Source organism: Lepisma saccharinum, chromosome 4 (genome assembly GCF_977018435.1).
Source record: "Lepisma saccharinum chromosome 4, izLepSacc3.1, whole genome shotgun sequence".
Lineage (NCBI taxonomy): Eukaryota > Metazoa > Arthropoda > Insecta > Zygentoma > Lepismatidae > Lepisma > Lepisma saccharinum.
This window is the reverse complement of record NC_139232.1, coordinates 50,251,681-50,273,062: the sequence shown is the minus strand read 5'-3', so window position 1 is coordinate 50,273,062 and position 21,382 is coordinate 50,251,681.

Below are 21,382 nucleotides of genomic sequence, written 5' to 3'. Positions count from 1 at the left end.
GAGAAGGGGCAAGGACAGTTATTTTCTCTTGGTAGACAAGCATTAAGATACGATAGTACCGGCGCAAAAGTGGCAAGAAAGTTGGAGGCAACTCCCCCAACTCATCACAAATATCCGCCACTGTGTGTGTGTGTGTGTGTATATATATATATATATATATATATATATATATATATATATATATATTGTTGTAATCCCGTTTTACCTGGGATCTGAGGTCACAGGGAAGTTTCATTTAAACATTTAGGTAGAGCTTAATAATATCTGTTGGCTGAACCTGCTCCGTTAGGAGGGTAGAGATATGGAAAGTTGGTGTAAAAGGTTATTCACGCTTGTTCATACCTGGTAGATGTGTGTGATGTCTTGTCCTAATGCTTCTCCGCAGACCGAATCGTGACAGTTGCCAAGGTTCTATCCAGCGACCCTCAGCTCACCAGACCGAGCGATCCCTTGCGACTAGTAGCATGCTAGGCAGCGGTAACTCCGTGTTCCATCGTCGTAGTTCAGCAGTGTAATGTGTTGTAAAGTATTAGACTAATTATCCATGTAGCGTCGATGAGTGTCAAGTTCTAATAGAGCGCGAGCTCCTGGTAGGAGCTTCCTTTTATAATGTCAGGCGTCCAAAGGTTGTTAAACCTTTCGAACACGATGGATCTTGTTTAGATCCACGCGTTTGCCTTTCAGTTCCTTGTTTAACGGAAGTTACAAGTTAGCGCATTCTTGGGATCACTCGCTGGTCGGACAAGTTCAGGAAATAAACAAGTGTGAATATTAACATGACGATGTTTTCTCGGTTTAATAATCTCCATATCTCTACATTCCCCTTGTTGAGATAATCGAACCAATCTGTGATGGTCGACTACCTTCCTGCGGAGTAGGTTATATTTAAAAATTATTATTTATTAACATATCAAACTCGTAGAAAACCAATACAGCAAGTCAATCACCAGAAGTTTCACATCACCATAAAAAAAAATTGAAATCACCAGAATAGTCATATCATCAAAAATAACGTAGCACCAAACACCGTTGAAAAAAATATAAAAACACGTAGAGAAAAAAAAGTAAATTGTAGATCATAGCCTCTTATAAACTCAAAAAGTACGAGCACAATAACTAAGTCTTGAGGCATGGATAAAAATAATTACATAAGTGTGACACTGAACCAGTTTTGAATGAATGATGACAACACGATAATAATATAAAAAAACACATGTCAGCACAGTGTGAAGAAACGCCGCTAACCGCACGCGGTTGTATTTACTGTTTGCTGAGTTCAAAGTACACTCGGCATAACACACGATGCTGGGCGGAGCCTTGAGGTAAGTTACCATGGCAACGCTGTAAACTTCATGTCGCCATAGGCTGGACGTTCTGTGCAACTGACGATAAAAAAAAAACACAAAAGAAAGAGACGTATCTCTAATCCAGTATGGGTAGCACCTATGGGCACAAACTTTGGCACTGTAAAGGACATGCGTGTGTACTAATAGCGTGTGCCTTACGGTAGTTGAAGTAGCTGAGCACCGGAACACTTCTAGCCGATGAAAAATAACATATGCATCATATGACGTCAGGAAACAAGAGCAGGATGCACTCAGTGGGAGGGGCCTTGGCGATGTAGGTCGCCGTGACGTCAGGGAAGTTGAGTCTGGAAGTCAAGTTTACGATGGCGCTTCGGGGCAAGAAACGTCCTGAGTAAAGCGCTCCAGTTCTGCATCGCGGTCTGGGAGATGGGAAAAATCAGCCATGGGGTCCAGACGGGAACGGGTCCTTTTGGTGCTGGAACTCCACAAGATCGTCGTCGGTCTCTGCGATGAGCCTAGGTCTCTCGCTCGATGGTACAAGCCGGTGGTCGTCATGATGAATCCGTCCAGTAGCATCCGTGGCGATGAGAATGAAACAAGCGCAAAAAGGGAAAAATTAGGAAAAAGCAAAAGGTAGTGGAGCAGATTTACAATAAATGATGACGGGTTATAAAATCAATTGAAAAAGGACTTTCAGATAAAACTGGTGAATTATTTTTGGGGGGAGGGGAGGTAATATCTCATTTGAATGACGGCAAAGGGGCGTTGTTACTTATATGATGTAGAGTTTTTAAGGGGCCTGTTTATGATTAACAGGTTTACCTGAAGAAAAGTTCGCCGGGGCAACGGGGGAGGAGTAGGTAGAATAAATCCATGTTGTAAGGAAAGTTCGCCGGGGGGGAATAGGTGGAATAATCGGCCTAGCCGGAATAGGGGCCGGGGGCGACGGTGGCTTGACCTGAGGTGCCGGAAGTCGGCGTCCTTTCGAAAGAATGGTGGTACATTGAGTGGAAGTATTTATTTGTTTCGTACCAGAGGTGAAAGGGGTCGGTGGAAGAGGGGGTGGTGCGGGAATGACTGTTGTCTCCGGGGCATGTGAAAGTGATTGTAAGGCAATTGGGGCACTGATGGAAGGTTTCTCTAATCGTTGTTGGGGTGTGGTGAAAGGTGATTTGGGGGAACGACAGCAAGATATAATTAATAATGCCAATAAAATAAGTATGCCTAGAAGAGCTATTACGATGGATGCGATAATAGCATAATGAGCTGGAGACATCTTGTTGTAGGGGTCTGAAATGAGAAAAGAAAGGGGAATTCAGCGATAATAGAACGAACTAAGTGATTACGAGACATTTCCTTCTATAATATGTGTAAATGTCGTTTATAAAAGCAATTGCAAGAATTTTACGTGTCTTGTGGACAAAGGTTTAAGCGCCTTCGATTCGCTGCTAATAACAAAAATTGAAAAAGAAGTGAAAAAGAGTAAGTAATAGATTTGTGTAATAGTTCATTGAAAAATATAGTAAGTTTGTAATTTCATGGGATATGAGCTATACCATGTTGTATGCTATCAATATTTGAACTATAAAATTAAAGGAGAGAGTGGGAACATTTGCCTATATTTATTATATGCTTTGTTAACATATTTAGTGCATTGCAGCTTTCAAAGAAGCAGTTCGCGTTACACCTAAGCGTAAATAAAAAAAATTGCTATGGCCAAAAAGCCAAAAGTTCAAGCAAGTTCTACGCAGTTCATTTGTTCTTTAAATCATTGATCTTGTTCTATCTTAGTTCATTCGTTCTTTATTTCTGTGTACTTTTTTTCTTCATTTGAGCGTATATGTACCAGCAAATGGGGAAAAAATATTTGCTAGTTAGGATCATAAACACACTAAGTACTTATTAGTCAAATCAGCTAAGTGATATGTTCTGACTATTACTATGCGTTTAATCGCAAATTATAAAATAACATTAAAATATCAGTAAAAATTAATTATTAGGCAAGAGATGTATGATAAATGTTCCGACGATTGAGATAGCATTCTGTAATCCTGGTCTTGTTAAAAATAAAAATGAGTTCGTTCTAACGCAGAAATGCAGTGCTAGCACGGGAAGTGGAAAGAGGGGGCGGGGGGGGGGGTGGATGAGCGTGAGAAAATGCTGGATCATGGGATGTTAGCATGTGCAATGTACGCAACGAGGAGGTTAAAGAGAGTGATAACGGAGTGGAGTGTTAATTAATGTTAGTGGGGTTTTCATGGCACTAGTCGTAGCGGGCTTTGAGTCTAGAAATAGTAATAGTGTCAGTGTTTTGTTTATTCCTGCCGTCGATGAAAGTTACTTCGTAGGAATTCTCGTTAACTTTGCGAAGAATAGTTCCTTTATAGTTATAAGAGGACGCAAAGGCTTTTGACACGCCTGGAGTTGGAGTGGCATCTAGAATCCATACATGTTGTCCTGGTGAGTACTGTATTTGCCTAGAAGTGCGGTCTGCGTACTTTTTCTGCTGTTCGTAACGCTTGTTTAAGTTGTCATGTGCGGTCTTACGTATGGAGGTCAGGAGTTCAAGTCTCTGTGCGTTCGTCTGGGAAACATTGTCGGGGTTCGAAGGAAGGACAGCGTCTGCTAAGATCCTTGGGTTGTAGCCAAACAAAGTAAAATACGGGCTCTGGAGGGATCCAGAATGGATTGTAACGTTGTGGCTGAACTCTGCGCTAGCTAAATAGTCACACCACGAAGCCTTCTTTTCTAACACAAAGACTCTCATAACTTTCTACAAGTAACTAAATGAACTTTCAACTAATCCATTCGTGAAATGGACACAAGTATCTACATATTTTAGTTGTACGCCTGTAATATTGGCTAACTCTCGTAAGAGTAAACTTGAATTGGGTGTTGAACGATCTAAATAGATCGTTTCCGGGATGCCATGGACTAAAAAGACTTTCTCAACTAAAGCTGTTGCTATGTTTTGTGCATCATGATTAGCCAAAGGAGCTGTAATTACGTACCTTGTACAACTATCAACTACTGATAGAAAATATTTGTATTTGTGCGTTTTTGAAGAGACTAAAGGACCACATACGTCAATATGAACTCGTTGGAAAGGAATTTGGGCTGGTTGAAATGTTTGCAGCGTATGCGGTTTAGAACCTTGTGGTTTCTTTGAAATCTGACAAGGGATGCAATGTCTAACCTTATCGTACACAAATTTCTTCATATTAGGGAAAAAGTAACGCATAAGCATTAAATTATATGTCTTCTGAGCACCTTGGTGACTTCCGTTCATTTTGTGTGCATGAATAAAGTCGAAAACTTGATTTCTTAATGCATGGGGAATACAAAGTCTATCCCGATTACCAGTTTTGATTTTATTAGTCCTGTATAAGACTCAATTTTTGAGTACATAAGAATACGAAAGTTTTTCTAGTTTAGGGTTACTAGCTTTGTCTTTGTTTTCTAATACATCAATAATGTCTCTGAAATAGGGGTCTTTACGTTGTTCTGAACTAATATCAAAATATGCTGCTTGTGCATGAAATACTTGATGAAAGAATAAGTCATCATCATCATCATCATCATCTTTCTTGTCAAGATTAGTCTTTTCTATAGGGTTGTCTTTGGGAATGACAGGTGACTGAGAGTTTACTGTAGCATTGGGAAGGACTACTGGATGCTGGGTCATAAGGGAAGCAGATGGTGTAAAAAGTACAGGCTTATGGGTATTAGGTGTCGTAGTGGTAATGTTCAAATTGATATAAGTTTCTGTTCGTGGACTTAACTGAATTGTGTTTGAAAGGGCAGCTTTTCCCTCATACACATTTACATTTTGAATCTGGGTAAATATGTCATGTGACAGCTGGTGAGTCTTGTACTTTGATCTTAAAATACTATAATTTGGAGTACGTCCTAAATGATAAAGTGTTATTGTGTTGTCTTTTAACGACATTTCGCACCTCTGCGTTCGTAAAAAGTCATTTCCTAAGAGGGGAGGGACGTTAGTTGAATCTACTATTCTAAACGGGTGCGAATATTTACGCTTTCCAATTATGATAGGAAGAACTACAATTTCAGACACACTCAGTTTCGATCCGGACACACCTTGGATTGTGGATTGTACCTTGTATGTTTTTCTTTCAGAAGGAAGAAGATGGGAAGGATAAATTGATATTTGGGAACCCACGTCAATAAGTAAATCTACCTGTTCCCCTTGTATGCTACTATTGATAAAATATAGGCCATTTCTTTCAATGATAGGAACTTTGTCTACTCTGGTATTATCTTCGATTTTGTTCCTGCAAGTCGAAGACGATTTTAGTTTAAACCACTGTCTCGTTGTGGCTTGTAAAAGCAGTTGTCGCTCTCGTGATTATAACGACCACAGAATTTACAGGCTGATGTATTTGCTGCGTCGCGATTACCCTGATCTCGACGTTGAAACCTCTTGTTACTATTACCTCTGAACTGGCCTCGAGAGTTCGACCTATAATTACCTCTGTGATTAGCTCTATGATTATTATTATTCCTGTAGGAAGAGGAGTTATTATTCCCCTTGTTGAAACCTCTGTTCATGTCATGTGCGTTTTGATTAGCCGTTTTCGCCAATTCCAACACATTTGAGCAAAGATTAAATAGAGAAGCTGAGTTCATTTGCTCTTCCGAAAAGAGGGATATTTTCGACATTTGTGACGAAAGTTTATTTATTTCATCACTAGAGGCGGCATTTTGAGCGTGTTCCACTGTGGCTACAGCTGGTGGCTCCGCGCAGCGGGCACTATCAGAACTCGGTACAGCAAACATGCCAGATTGTAACGCTGAGAAACTGGGAGCTTGATACATTGCGTGGGAGTTATTGGGAGCGGGATTGGATTGTAGACTTTGGACTTGATGAGTCGATGGTGGGAGAAAAGGAGATGGATACTGGTTGTATGGTACAAACTGCTGACTCGGGTTCAATGGATTACTTGGGAGGGGGGAGTAGACCTATGCATGCGAACAGCTGTGAAGTGGTGACGGGGTGAATGTCTGGGGTAAGCTTGCCTGTGCAATTGCCTGATCTATTTCCAATTTTTCCTCCAACATACGTGAATTAATTAATGACTGCTGGCGTTCGAAATTCTGTAGGTGGGCAATTAATTCTTCTGTTTTGCTTGTTGGTTAAACAGCCAATGTATTTGGCTCGCAGTCCCGTGATGATATAAGAGAGAGTTTGTTGTTCAGTGGCGTTCGGGAAGTATTGCTGGACTAATGCCTTTTTTAGCAATACCATAGGTATGGATGGGTTCACTAATCATTTGTTTCTTTGCAAGTATTATCTGTACAGGATCCGCTGATAGGTACGATCCCTTGAATAGCGTACTTAGCTATGGGTATATGTCAAGTCTACAAAATTGGGTCGTTTCTGTATGTCATGAAAATAAGTTAAAGCGGTGTCCGTCAAAAATAAAGGTAACATCTCTTTACGCTTAGCTTCCGACCATCCTGCGGCGTGTGCTACATTTTGGAACTTGAGGAAAAATGAGTCAATGTCCTTAGGGTCATTTCCGCTAAATGGTGCCGGGTATAATGCAGTGGGGATTGGGGTGGCCACGTTAGTGGTGGAAATTTGTACAGCTACGTTACCAGAACTATTAACAGTGTTAGAGGGAGTTGAAACGGGAGCTGGGGTACTTGCTAAGGGTTGGGGTCGGTTTCTGTCGGGTGTTTGCAGTCCAAGGACAAATTGAGGGTAATTTATATTAGCAGACCTTAACCGTGTTAGTGGAGGGGAGGGAATTGGGGAGAAAGGACGTGAATTTATTGGATTTGCCGTGATTGCAGTTGCTAACTCTATGATTTGGTCGAGGGAGGAATCTAGGTGTTCGTGCAACGCTATCTGTGACGTATTCATAAACGGAGGTTCGTCGTGCTGACCAAAGAACAAATGAAAGTATGGGTATACAGTTATTTATGTCATTAATATATCGCTGGTCAAATAAGTATAAGCAAGTGTTCTCATTCCTGTGTGAATGATGCTTGAATACATGTTATGCAGAAGAACTAGATTTTTATTGGGAGGGGGGGGGGGACTCGGCATAAAAAGAGAAAAGAGGGGTTGTTTTCCATAGGGTAATACACAAATTTGTCACTGGGTCTGACGCATCTTAAGCGTACTGTGGGAGTATGAATTGGAATTACTAAAAATTTACTTTAAAAATGCTCCCAAAGTGGGAGGGAGGGGGGAGAATAATTTAATGTAAAGCAATTCGTACAGGAGGGTACTTAATTGCAAAAAAGGGCCTGAAGCACCACCACCATGTTGTAATCCCGTTTTACCTGGGATCTGAGGTCACAGGGAAGTTTCATTTAAACATTTAGGTAGAGCTTAATAATATCTGTTGGCTGAACCTGCTCCGTTAGGAGGGTAGAGATATGGAAAGTTGGTGTAAAGGTTATTCACGCTTGTTCATACCTGGTAGATGTGTGTGATTTCTTGTCCTAATGCTTCTCCGCAGACCGAATCGTGACAGTTGCCAAGGTTCTATCCAGCGACCCTCAGCTCACCAGACCGAGCGATCCCTTGCGACTAGTAGCATGCTAGGCAGCGGTAACTCCGTGTTCCATCGTCGTAGTTCAGCAGTGTAATGTGTTGTAAAGTATTAGACTAATTATCCATGTAGCGTCGATGAGTGTCAAGTTCTAATAGAGCGCGAGCTCCGGGTAGGAGCTTCCTTTTATAATGTCAGGCGTCGAAAGGTTGTTAAACATTTCGAACACGATGGATCTTGTTTAGATCCACGCGTTTGCCTTTCAGTTCCTTGTTTAACGGAAGTTACAAGTTAGCGCATTCTTGGGATCACTCGCTGGTCGGACAAGTTCAGGAAATAAACAAGTGTGAATATTAAGATGACGATGTTTTCTCGGTTTAATAATCTCCATATCTCTACAATATATATATATATATATATATATATATATATATATATATATATATATATATATATATATATATATAAATACCGATCTGGCGCCTACCTGAAATAATCCTGCGTACTGGCCTCTTACATAATATCTACATTTTCCTTCTTTAGTGTGAATTAAATTGTTAATACCCATTTAATAGTAGTAGTACATATTAAAGCATTTAAGCTTCCCCTCTACGTGGAGATATGTTGGGACTTAGCAGAGTATGATGGCGTCTATGTTGCCTTCATGTTATATTTGTTATTTATTATTATGTGTTGTGTCTTGTGGATTCGATTGCTTTGAAGAAGAATCCTCCCTGATGTTGTTGATGTGCTTTATTTTACTTCGCTTTTTGTACCACTTGTGACTAATTTGCGAAGATTGCAATGAGTGATGGTATGATGAATGGACGGTCACAAACATCCATGCCCAGGCTAGGTTCGAACCCGGGACCACTAACCACTCTGCCACGGGGGCTGGCAGAAGAATACTCCTGCACACGGTTTTTACACAAGTTCGGGTTCTCCTATTATGGTCAGTCTTTTTCTTTCATACTTTCGTCTTTTATATTTTACCTGATTAACGTAACTGTATGAAGTGGGTTGGGGATCCTAAATCAAACAAAAATGAAATCGTTCGTGCGGCATGTTCTTTGGCTAAATCACGTCATGTCAAGCCGTTAGACTCGTGGATGCAGTAATCAGAGAGGAAAAATACAACACCGTATTAACGAAAATAAAGGGTTTCGTTTCATGAAAATTTCCATTTCGAACCCCAACGAATAGGCTACAGATTTTCCATAAGGCTAATACTTCTGGAGCAACTTGTTACAGGTCAAAACAGTTATAAAATTGTTATTGATAATGATAATAGATGGTTTGATAATGAATGTCATAATCTAATAGAAATATGAAATCAGGCTAGACTTAGGTGGTTAAATAACTCTGATGATACAAATCTAAACAATTATAATAGAATAAAGCGAGAAGTTAAGAGATTACTTGAAAAGCAAAATTAACAAAATTGAAACAAACAGCAAAAATAAAAATATCAGAGATTTATATAAAGGTGTAAATGAGTTTAGAAAGGGGTGGCAACCTAAAGTAAACTTGATAAAAGATAAAGACGGTGATTTTCTAGCTGACCCAACCGATATTCTAAATAGATGGAAAATCTACTTTAATGACCTTTTAAATGTCCATGTAGGAGATAAATCAGAAGTAAATGAAGTACACACAGCAGAACCTTTAGTTCCAGAACCTAACTTGACTGAAGTTAAAGATGCTATTAAAAGGCTAACGAATAACAAAGCACCTGGCATTGATTTAATACCAGCCGAGTTAATTAAATATGGTGGAAATTCATTAATATGTCAAATTCATAAATTAATTTGTTTAATATGGAATAAAGAAGAAATCCCTCAACAGTGGAAAGAATCCATAATTGTTCCTGTGTTTAAAAAAGGTGATAAAATGAACTCCAATAATTACCGTGGAATTTCTCTACTCTCAACAACATACAAAATATTGTCTAACATTCTTTTAACAAGACTAACACCATATGCTAATGAAATTATAGGTGATTATCAATGTGGATTTAAACGTAACAGATCAACTACAGATCAAATTTTTCACATCAGGCAGACACTTGAAAAAAAGTGGGAATATAATCAAAATGTCCATCAGCTATTCATTGATTTCAAAAAAGCATATGATTCGGTCAAAAGAGATAAATTATATAATATATTAGTAGAGTTTGGAATACCTAAGAAGCTTGTTAGTATGATAAAAATATGCACCAGTGAAACAGAAAGTAAAATTCGTGTGGGTATTAATATGTCTGACAAATTTACAATTCATGATGGGTTAAAACATGAGATGCATTATATCCATTGCTCTTTAGTTTTGCCTTAGAGTATGCTGTTAGGAAGGTAAAAGAAACTAAAGAAGGACTAAAATTAAATGGTGTGACTCAGTTGTTAGCATATGCAGATGATGTAGACTTACTGGGGTATGATGTGAATACAATTAAGAATAATGCTAAAATATTTTTCAAAACTGCTAAAGAGATAGGTTTGGAAGTTAACAAAGAGAAAACTAAATATATGCTTACAGGCCGAAAACAAGCGTTAGGTAATAATCAAAAAAATCTAATTATTGATAACAACTCGTTTGAACCTGTTTCCAAATTCAAATACGTAGGAGTAATATTAACAAATGAAAATTATATTAAAGAGGAAATAAAAAAGTAGGATTAATTCAGGAAATGCATGTTAGTTCACTCTTCATAAACTTTTGTCTTCTCTTTTAATATCTAAGAAACTAAAAGTTAAAATATACAAAACAGTAATTTTGCCTGTAGTATTATATGGATGTGAAACTTGGTCCCTTACATTGAAAGAGGAACATAAATTGAGATTATTTGAAAATACGATCCTTAGGAAAATCTTTGGACCTAAAAGGGATGAGGAGACAGGTGAGTGGAGAAGGTTACATAATTTAGAACTACATAATTTGTATTCATGTCCAGATATTATTAGAATAATTAAATCAAGAAGACTTAGGTGGGTAGGCCATGTGGCACGAATGGGAGAGGAAAGAGGAGTTCACAGGATTCTTGTTGGGGAACCTGATGGTAAGAGACCTATAGGAAAGCCAAGACGAAGATGGAGGGACAACGTTGAGATGGACCTAAAGGAAATCGGTAGGGATGGAAAAGAGTATATAGATCTTGCTCAAGATAGGGAAAGATGGAAGGCCTGTGTTGCTGCAGCCATGAACCTTCGGGTTTAAGAAGGCTAGAGAGTTAGTTAGTTAGTTAGATAATAGATGGCGCCAATAGAAGACCAAATAATATAACCAAAAATTGTTGACACTTGAGATAGAAGAGTGGCAAAAAAACTTGAAGTACATAAGATATACACGAAATTGAAAGTTGTAAATTTGAAAACTATAAATAGTTGTGAGAATGGAAGAAAAGAAAGAAATAGAAACCAGGCGCTGAAGAAGATTGAATCAGAAATGTCAAGAACCACAGAATGAGTTTCATCAAAGTATTATAATCTAGTCAAAAGAATTGGGGTTGACAACAATGTTAAAAATTGTGACATCGTCAAGTAGGGCATATTTTTTTTAATGTATATTTTCATTCAGTAAAATGTGCTGAATTAAAATCCGAATAATGCCACTCTGCCATCATTGAGTATTTATGGCTATGACGTCATCAATGTACTCCCCTTTTGACTACATTGTTAAGGTAGGTGTCTGTTAATCATTAATATCTCGAGAACTAATATACCGATTTCAGTAATTTATACCGTTGTATACCTTATAAAATACTTTATAACGTAGTGTATTATCCACATGTGTAACTTAATAAATAATAATAATATTTTCATATTTTTTAAAATATTAAAGTGGATTTTTCTTCACAGTCTCCTTAGCTAATATCTGATTTTATTCTAATCAAAAGCTGAAGGGAACTTTGTAGGACAGTTACTACAAAGAAAAAGCACAAATTAGAACTTAATTCATTTCATTTTAGATAATACAGGGTGACCGGAAAAGGTGTTTTTTTTTGTTGTTTTTTTCTGTGACCGGTGTACGGAGAGATCTGTAACAAGCACTGATTGCAACTAGACTTCAGAAGTTTCACTTGAAATACTCACCGTCCGCATGTGAACTGTTTGTACAAAATGGTGCCGGATAAAAAAAAAAACACAAAAAAAACAACAACCAAAAAACAAACAGAAACCTTTCGTGTTGTAGAGTACGTGAAAACATCTGTGTTCACAGTTCAACAGGTTTGATCCACCTGATAAGATCTTCATGAAGTGTTGGTATACACAATTTTTGGAGAAAGGTCGCCCGTCATGTTAGCTGGTGGCAGTGGATAGAGCTTCACAAAACCTTCCAAGGCAACCACAGGCACTTGGTTCGAGAGGTGAGCTGTGAATTGGGATAGGATGCGCTTCATAAGAGTTTGCAATTAAAGGCTTTCAAGGTGCAACTTGTGCTGGCACTCACTGAACCAGACGAAAGCACCTCGCTCGTTCTTCAGCGTGAACATGCATGATTTGCTTGAGAATAATGATTTCAGGGAGAGGATCGTGTTCAGTGACGAGGCTACCTTCCATATCAACGTTCAGATTTGGGGTTCCGAATACCCTCCTTCAGTCAATGAGCATGAGAGAGTTTCCCCCAAGTTGAATGTCTTTGGTGTTCTGTGGGCTATTTTTCTTCGCGGAAAACACCGTTACTGGACTTGCGTATCTGGTCATGCTCGAGAATTAGATGAAGAGGACTCGCGGGATTTCATGTTCTAACAAGATGGAACGCCAACCCACGAGAATTCACAGAGTACTTCAATGAACATATACTACAAGGGTGAATAGGTCTCATGAGGAATTGCTGGGATGGCCCCCAAAGTCTACAGACATGACACCATGCGATTTCTTCTTTGTAGGGCTTTAAGTTTTTGTCTCACTCTTGCGTCAAGATCTGGTGGAGTTGAGAAAACAGAATCCATCCTTCAACTTGTTCCTCTGATAATTCCACTCCAACTAGTCCTCTCTTTACCTTATCATAACGAACGTGTTCGCAAAACCGATCCAAGGGAACAGCATCCCACACACATGATCTATGTCGGCACACAAGTTGTGCTTGAAGGATAATATTCTTGACTTCTGTAGGTTCTTTCATATGAATGGTGTACCAAAATATACAAGTGGTAAACAAATTAATGTGAACACCCTTATGAAAACAGATTGCAATTCATCCTTGGAGTACAGACACACCATCTGGTACAGAAGTCTGCCACCTAGTGACCATGAACATAGAGGTATCAGTTTATCAGCAGCAGTCGTATGAGTTGTATATGAACATTCTGCTACCGGTCAAACTCATTGGAGTGCTCCTAGCTGGTGCCTAAGTGACGAAAACAGCGAACCTTATTGAGGTTGCAAAGAACACGGTGTCAACTGTGATGGCAGCCTACAGTAAAGAAAGTAAGGCACAATTTTCGTAACAGAATAGCGGTTGAAATTTGAAGATCACCGACAGAGATAGGCAAGTGTAAAAGTGGATAGTGCCCCAAAAGCACAATACGACGGTGTCTCAGATAACCTTTGAGGTGAGAGATGAAATACCATCTCCAGAAAACTGTATCAACAAAAACCATTGAAGGGGAACTGAATACTGCGAACACTCATGGCAGAACGACTTTTCTAAAACCATTGATGACACCGCGTAATGCTGTGTAGCGTCGATTATGTTATGTTACCGAGGGCACAGAGGGTGGACGTGTTTGGGTGTGAAGAACGCCTACAGAAGACTTTCATTTTGACTGCCTCCTTCCTACAGTTTAACATGAAGGGGGTTTTGTGATTTCTGTGATGGTGTTGTGGAGTGATATCTTGATGTAGTCCTTGACCACTTGTAATCATCCATGGGGGATCAGAGCAGAGGAATATCGCAGCAATCTTGGCATCTCCATCCTCTGATGCGGATAGTGTTCCATGGCGAACAACTTGTGTTTCAAGACGACAATGTCCCCTATTCACATTTTCGGTGCATCAATGGTTCAATGAGCACGAAGGTGCAGAAACGAATGGATATTTTCTTCAACATTGTGCATGACCTGCATTTATCCACCCCACGTCGGATACATGCTGTAATTTCAGCCAAGGGTGGATCAAGTTCCTACGAATAAAGATTTTTGTGTCACATCAGGGTGTACATATTTTGTTGTCCACCACCTGTATGTCGAGCATAATTGCAGCAAACAGCTGCCCATTTCTAATAGTCAATTACCTGATCTACGTGATCGAATGAACAAATGAATAATGACAACAGATATAATTAAAACATCCATACATAACCGGCCAAAGCAGACTATGGTCTTTAGTCTGAAGATCCTCAACGGTAGTACTGTGCTTCTACTCGTATATTCAAGGAATCCTTAGACCTCTGAGTGCTTTAGACCATGCTTTCCTACTAAGAATATTTGAAACCACTAAAAGCGGACTTCAAAATTTTTTTCAAATCACTTCCTTGAATTAAATAGCCGATGCTACCTAAAAAGGACAATACGTGCTGACCACTTTCGAGGATTTAACCATTTTATTTCATTACAATTTTATACAGCTGGATATTAGGAGAGAAGTGAATGCAGATTATACCATGCTTTTTAATAGTACGTTCGATCGTAGTTGTAAAAACGTGACTGTATTTGAAGGAGATGCATCAATGAGCGGACCAACCATATGTCATCGTGAGGGGCCTCCCCGATTGCGTAGTGGTAATGTCGTCATCTTGTAATCAAAGGATCCCGGGTTCGATACCCGGCGGAGGCCGATAGTGGTTCGATCCCACTTCAAACTGTAGTTCCAGTCCCGATTAGACTATCTGTGCATAAAAGTGTACTTACGTCACGTTGAATGACTACTAGAAACATTACCTTATTGTGCTGCCAATCTACTCACATAACCGGACAGGTTGATCATTCACCGGTATTTCTTTTCAAGACCACGGAAATTAGCCACATGATGTGTTTTTAAACACTACTTTTAAAAGTTGCAGCTGTTTTCTCCCCCACTAAGTCAAATGATGCGATACGCCTTCGTGGATGACTATTACGTGAGTGTTCTAAGTTCTTGCCGTGGAAGACGGTTTTTAATTGTGCTGCACTTCCGATTACTACTTTCAGTTCTGAGATCAATAATGCATGGAGCGCGCTCTTTTTGTGCCTGGCTAACACTGACTTACCTTGGAGCATAAATATTTTAAATTATTTGAACATTCTGTGAAACATTAGTGATTATCCCGGCCTTATGAGATTATCTTGTAATATTTATTATAATATTTTAGTGACATCATAACAGAAAATGCTCAAGGACATCATTCGGTTTCTGAGTCAGTAAATAATGTTTATCAAATAAAGCAATAAATAGGAAACTATACCCTACTTGACGGTTGAAGTGAATTTCTGGCCAACTACAAGTGACTTCCTCGAGGAACATCCAGCTGCTAACAACGTACGGATTATTAGAATTTTAATTGTGAAAATAATACGTGTAAATTGATTAGGAGAGTTAAGTTTTATGCTATCAGTAACGCTGGGAAGTTGATGACCTAAAAATTGTCAAAAAATGACCTACAAATTTTAAAAAATGACCTAAAAATTTTTTGAAAATGACCTAAATTTTTTAAAAAAATGACCTAAAAATTTGAAAAAATGACCTAAAGTAATTTTCGCTCTGAAAATGAAGACTTGATTTTTTCATAAATTACAAGAGAGTAATTGAATAATTCGATAGAACTTGTGTAATATTCACAATCCCTATTTATCCCTTGTGAATATTACACGTACGTCACTGTACGGAAACAGACCTTCTTTGTTTCAAATAAGTTCTCAAATCCGCATAGACGGCAGCACTACTGTGCCTGGACCTTGTCGCCGTCATGCGGTGGTAATTGAAACTTACTTCTCCCCCTCCCCCTTTTTTTGTTCCCGACGACCTCGATCGGAGTTATCAGTAGTTCGGCACGAGACTCCCACGCAGCAACACAGGAAGCCATCTACAGCGCACCAGTCCCTTTGTGTGTCTTATCAGTCAACGGAGGCGGGAGACTTTACCTACCAGGGAGTGTTCCGTGTCCATGTGGATCCTGTCATCTGTAAAAGTGGGTACCCGTACGGTTGAGAGGGATTCGTTAAGAAGGAGGCACCAAGGAACACAAAAAGGTAAACCAGAGACTACAATATTAAATCCTGTTGTTTGCGTTGTGACAGAACTTATTATCTACAAACTCGCCCTTAACGTTTGCTCTTTACGATGGGCGAGCATCGTGTGTTTTAATTGGCTAATCATTACTCAAACCTTATTGCGCCTAGTGAAATTGACTTGAGCCAATACAGCACATAAGTGCCGGACTTAAAATTGATACACACGTGAGAAAATGACAGTTAAATGTGATACTCAAGCGCGGTACCATTTAACTCGTTCCCGATTGTACTCCCACTATCCCCCTTATTTTTGGATTGCTTGCATATGAGCAATTGAGGAGTTCATCCGTTTTGTCTATAGCACTGCCCTTTACGATTCGAACGTCGGAATCTTTGCATTACCCAACATGATAAAAATAGAAAAAGGCGTCCTTAATAAGCCAGTACCTAAACAGTAGCATCAATACCCGTGCACAAGAGGTCAAAGCGTCACAAAGCAAATTTAATAGAACATTTTAGATTGTTCAATACGTCGTTGTAATAATTTAAAAATTACATATGAAATGTTGATCCAATGTAATTACTGTGGCATATAGTGCTATCCTTGTTTTGAAGTCATGCCCTTGAAGGTCATAATTGTTAATGTTGAGTCCAAATGGATGTGTGTTAAATGCCGTAATGAAATAAAACAAACAGAGAATTGTTAACGTTATGGAAATCGGCTTGTTACTATTTTGAAATAAACCTGAATAACCCTTTTGACATTTAGAATTAAACCATTAAGTGAAAACCGTTCTTATTGTTATTAATCGCCTTTGTTTGAATTGTGCCAATTAATTAAAAAATTGTAATTACCGAATCGTCGCGATTAGCCCTAATGCATCTTTTGCGACTTCATAAGGAGATTGCTGTGTAACAGTTGGTGTACTCCATACACCCATATATATATATTTATTTATTTTACGTATCTGCAATTATTGTATTTTGGTGCGGTAAGATAAGTGTTCAAGTTGTAACGTGACTGACGTTCATATAAAATATCTAATTCTACCCCCTTGATCGGATAAAGAAAAGAACGGAATCCTTAGGATTAGTCCCGTTCTTCGGGCTTCCACTAACGATTGGAACCTAACGCGACCTTCCTGTTAACTGAGAAGTGTTTGGAACTGACACATAGCAGGAACGTCATGTTATTTCTGTTTTGTATCGCTTGTTCAGGAGTAGGTGTCGATATGGGTACCCTTAGCACGCGCTTCCATTACGTATTATAAAACTAATCTGGGTTAGTTGGCACCGCCCTAATCAAGCGTTACAAAGTTTTGGTATCAGAGCGAGGTTATTGTTCCACATTATCGACTGGGGTCATAATAATAGTAAAAATTTTTTGTACCCCCCTAAATTTTTTTTGGACGGATTGATTGTTTTATCATAGTAAGAGTGTTAGCATAGTGAGAATGACTATTGACGTGCAACCTCCGTATGGGCAATCACCGCTACCCCCCTTCCCCCTCTGTTTTGGATTTCTTTCAGGGAGTAATATTACCGCAAAATTCATCACCTATAAGGGAGACCATTCGTTTCCAGACGGCATCCTTCCTTTTTAAAGACTTGTTGCCGGTAACGGGTACTGAAATTGTGCTTTATTTAACTTTTTGTGTATTCTTCACAAAGCAATTACCTTGGACCTTTTGGATATTGAATCCATCTTATTAATGGCCTTACCATATACTTTAAATCCCCTTTGTGATATTTGGATGGAAGGTCTTAGACAGAAATTACCTTGGCCTTTGTTTTTATCGATGGTCTGGCTCCGACTTATTCCTCCTTCTTTATTGCAAACGTTTCGCTCATCCATCCTTCATCGCGTTCAAAAACCATCGGAAACCCTTTATTCTTTCCTTCGAGATGTTTACGACGCTAGTCAGGTGTTAGCCGCTGAATAGCCCGAGCAACAATTACTTCAAATCCTAATTGAAGGCGTGAATTTTCCAGCACGGTCTTTGCTTTTAGGTTACCCTCGCCCTCAGAATATTAGAGAATTTTTTGCTTTGGCTCAACACATAATCCAACCTGAATTGAAGTGGCGTTCGCAAATGTATCCTGAGTCCCATATAGCCTCCTTTCCGTCACCTCCCTTAGACGATACTTTGATCTCGCCTTCGGATTCTTATGATGTTGATTCTCCCCTACACGGTGTATCGGCGAGCACTCCGCCTTTAGCCGTCACCTTCGACCGTGACGACAAATTCTCAAGAGGCCAGGCACCTCCCTTCCTGTTTGCCCTTGGTACAGCACGATTTTTCGTCTTTACCTCTCAATGCGGCGTCGGAGGATGGTAATATTAGTCCTTCGCCGAGTCCGACTTCAAACAAACCGGTTCATGTAAATGTTCCTTCCCCTCTTCCTTCTCCATTGTGTTCTGTTCCTACGTGTACCCCTCCTACTCAACTGTATTCAGAACACCCATTTTCTTTGGAAGATCGTTCTTCTCCTACGATTAAAGTTCTGTTAGGGGATCAACCAACCTTTGCTCTACTCGATACCGCTTCGTCGGTGTCGCTTGTTTCTACTTCTCTATTGGGGCAGATAAAATGTGGCTTTTCAATTGTAACAAATAAGACGATGGATTTGAAGGATGTGACAAATCGGGTTTTTTCTTTAAACTCTTGTTGTGAACTTTCGCTCCGATTAGGACATTTGTCATGGAAATGGTGTTTTTGGATTGCGGATTCGTTACCTTACCCGTTGATTTTGGGTATGGATTTTCTTTCTCATACTAAGGCAACCATCTCTCTGGAGACTTGGATTATCTCCTTTCCCTATTTTCAGGAAGGTCTTTCCGTGAACAAGACTCCTCAGCATATGTCCTCTAATTTTTCGTCACAAAATTTTCTTGAGGATTTTACTCCGGTTTCTAACCAGGGACGGCAACATCTTTTGCCATCTTCCTCTTCTTCTTCTTCCCATCTGCCAGATTTATTGAGTACCTTTTCGGACGTTGTTACGGAAAGGGTTGGTGAATGTACATTACCACCAGTGTCCATTCCCTTAGTGTCCGATATTCCTTTTAGGGCTAAGTCCTTCCAATTGAACCCTGTTCAAACTGAGATTTTACGACAACAAATTGAGGATTTACGGGCTCAGGGCATCATTGAGGTTTGCAGGTCTCAATATGCGAGCCCGGCCTTTTTGGTGCCGAAGAAAAACGGTGGCCATCGTTTGGTTTGTTCATTTCAATCTTTAAACAGATTAATTGCCTATGATCAATTTCCACAGCCTCGTATTGATCTTTTATTCCAGCATTTGCAAAATGCTGCTGTTTTTTCCTGCCTTGATTTATGCCAGTCCTTTCACCAGATTAGGTTAGACGAAAAGAGCAAAGATTTGACCGCCTTCGTCACATCATTTGGTCAGTACAGATATACTCGTGTACCCTTTGGTATCAATTTGGGTACGCAAATGCTGTCTCGCGTACTCGATGAAGTTTTAGGAAAGTTTAAATATAAATTTTTGCTTACATATGCGGACGACTTGCTGGTGTTTTCGCCTGATGAGCAGTCACACATCCAGCATTTGACTGAAATACTACAGGCGCTTCGTGAGGCCGGCCTTACTGTCAATCCTGTTAAATCTACATGGATGGCTAAGGAAATTAAGTATTTGGGATATATTATACGACATAAACAGATGGTTATGGACCCTGAGCGTATTTCCGCTATCCAAGATATACCGCCTCCTAAGTCCCAGCGTGGGGTGGCGCAAATTATGGGCCTTTCATCGTATTATTCCCGTTTCTTGCCCCACTTTGCAGAAAGGACTAGTTTCCTTACAGATAAACGTGAAAAGAACATACCATTTCTTTGGGCTGACGAGGATCAGGCCCGTTTCGATGACTTAAAGTCTGCCTTTTTGAAATACACTGTTTTGGCTTTGCCTGATGTTTCTCAGGAATTTGTCCTTCAGACGGACGCTTCGAGTTTAGCTTTGGGGGCTTCTCTTAACCAACGTGATTCGGAAGGTCTCCTGCGACCTATTGCCTTTGCTTCGCGCAAACGTACGATCCAGGAACGTAAGCAATCAATTTATGAAGCCGAATGTGGGGCTATTGTCTTTGGATTTAAGAAATTTGAGACATACCTAACTTCCAAACATTTCGCTCTTCAAACAGATAACCAGGCCTTGTCGTGGTTACTAAAACATCCAGAACAATTTGGAAAATTTGGTCGTTGGCTATTGTATCTATCTCGCTTTTCGTACACTGTTGAACACATCGCTTCTTCCAAAAATCCAGTTGCGGATTGTCTATCACGAATGCACTCCCCTGAGGACTATTTAATTACACCTCCTTCTGTCACTAGTTTGGCATGTGCGGCACCCAAGCTCAGCATTATCCCCTTTAATAAGGCAGATATTATTGCGCTCCAACTTCAAGACCCTTCTTTACGTTCTATTATTGACCAACTTAGAGATAATAAAACTGTTCCATATTTTGGGCTCTTCCAAGACCTTTTAGTTCGCAATTCGCCTCGTTCTGCTACTTCTCAGGTAGTTCTACCGTCAGTCTTACATAATGTAATTTGTCGTTACTATCACGATACCCCTGCGGGTGGTTCACACCTGGGTGCCAACAAAACAACTAGGAAGATTTCCTCTCTTTTCTGGTGGCCTAATTACATTACTGATATTCGGCAATATGTTCGTTCTTGTGACATTTGCCAAATGGCCAAATTGGCCATTCGTAAGCTCCAAGGATTCCTTTCTTCAGAGGCGATACGTCACCCTTGGCGACGCCTTTACATTGATTTGGTGGGCCCTTTGGTTCGTTCCGCTCGCGGAAATAAGTACATTTTGGTGGTGGTAGACGCTTTTTCTAAATGGGTTTCACTGTATCCGCTGCGTTCGGCGACTTCGCATGCCATCATAGATAAATTGAAAGCTCTTTTTCTTTCTTTTGGAGCTCCATGCGAACTGGTATCTGACAATGCTTCGTATTTTCGTTCGCATTTGTTTAATAACCTTTTATTTGAATCAAATATTAGACACATTTATACTAGCCCCTACTATCCAAATCCTTCCTTGGCCGAACGATTCATTCGTAATCTCAAGTCGTCTTTGATTTGTTATCACTCAAAAGACAACTCCAAATGGTACTTCCACTTAAATAGCGCCTTTGCCTTTAATACTGCTATGCACGACGCTACTCACGCTACGCCCGCGAAATTAATCTTTGGTCGTGACATTGACGGTCCAATGAATTTTTTTTGGGACTTACAAACTGACATGGAACTGGCGGCTCCTCCGTCTCCAGATCGTGCACAGGCCTGGGGTGAGGCGTATCAACATTTACTGCGCGCCTGGCATTCACGCCAACGCAAATACGATCGCTCCCGCGTACAGGTTTCTTA